Below are 1,747 nucleotides of genomic sequence, written 5' to 3' on the forward strand. Positions count from 1 at the left end.
CACGATAACGATTATAAGGGTAATGATGATAATGATATGCAAGGTCTATATAAGTACTTATATAGACCTTGTTCACTTGGCGGGCGAGGAGGAATTGGTACGTAAGTATAAGTAGGCCTGTATGTTGTGTTTTCAGAAGGTTAGGAACGAGGTCTCAGTCCGTAGGTTAGGTTTGGGTTTGGGTTTAGGTTTAGGTTTAGGTTTGGTTTGGTTTGGTTTGGTTTGGTTTGGTTTGGTTTGGTTTGGTTTGGTTTGGTTTGGTTTGGTTTGGTTTGGTTTGGTTTGGTTTGGTTTGGTTTGGTTTGGTTTGGTTTGGTTTGGTTTGGTTTGGTTTGGTTTGGTTTGGTTTAGGTTTATGTTAGGAATGCAGGTTATTGTGGAATATGTAGAAAACGATTTTTGAATCATGTTTTTTTTAAGATTTCTTAAAAGAACAACAATATTGGTCTACATACTATATCCTTGAACAACAGTTTCCTTTAAAATGAATTATTGTTATGTCGACTAAATACATTCATAAAAAAATAATGCGTTAACAACAATAAAAATAAATGATAAGGATAAAAACAATAATGCTACAAATAATAGTAATAATGATGATAATTATTATGATGAGAATTTTATTCCTATTAATAGTATTATTATTACTAATAATAATGATAATGATAACAGGAACAGCGATAAGGATGGGCACTTTTTGCCAGATGACCTTAGCGGGTCAAAAGAGGACAGTCTTTCAAATATCTGTGGAGACGAGAACAGAAGGTCACACTAGCACTTTTTCCGTCAATTTTTTGACAATTTTATTTAACATAAATACAAACATTATCGAATATAACTCTCAATTTGACTATGCTTGGCTGAAAAAGTTGACGCTAAGGTTTTCAGACTGAAACGATCATTATCGTCTGACTGGAGAATCGACAATTCGCTCAAAAATGGACAAAATTTGAGAAAATTGTAAAAAAAAAAAAAATTGACGGAAAAAGTGCTAGTGTGACAGCACCTTTAGCCCTCGCTTTGACGCCGCTCGAAAGTTGCCACTCAGAGAGAGAGAGAGAGGTGGAGAGGGACAGAGAGAGAGAGAGAGAGAGAGAGAGAGAGAGAGAGAGAGAGAGAGAGAGAGAGAGAGAGAGAGAGAGAGAGAGAGAGAGAGAGAGAGAGAGAGAGAGAGAAAGAGAGATAGATAGATAGATAGATAGATAGATAGAGAGAGAGAGAGAGAGAGAGAGAGAGAGAGAGAGAGAGAGAGAGAGAGAGAGAAGAGAGAGAGAGAGAGAGACAGAGATAGAGAGAGAGACAGAGATAGAGAGAGAGAAAGAGATAGAGAGAGAGGGAGAGAGAGAGAGAGAGAGACAGAGAGAGAGAGAGAGAGAGGGGGGGGGAGCAAAGGGAGAAAGAGATATAATAATAATGATAATTAAAATTACCATAATGTTAATATTCATGACAATGATACTAACGATAATAATAATGATAATAATCCTACAACTACTATTGCTATTGACAATAATATCTATAGATATGATGCTACTAAGAATATCAACTACTATTAATATTAACAACAATAACAATAAGATAATGATAAAAATAACAAGAATAAAGCTAATGAAAATAGAAATAGTAATAAAGCAGATGATAATAATGTAGTTGTAATAATGATCATAGTAATAATGTACTCGTAACAATACTAAAATTTTGAATATTATGAATAATATTATGATCCTTATAATAATGTAAGGATGAT

This window comes from Penaeus vannamei, chromosome 35, assembly GCF_042767895.1.
Source record: "Penaeus vannamei isolate JL-2024 chromosome 35, ASM4276789v1, whole genome shotgun sequence".
Lineage (NCBI taxonomy): Eukaryota > Metazoa > Arthropoda > Malacostraca > Decapoda > Penaeidae > Penaeus > Penaeus vannamei.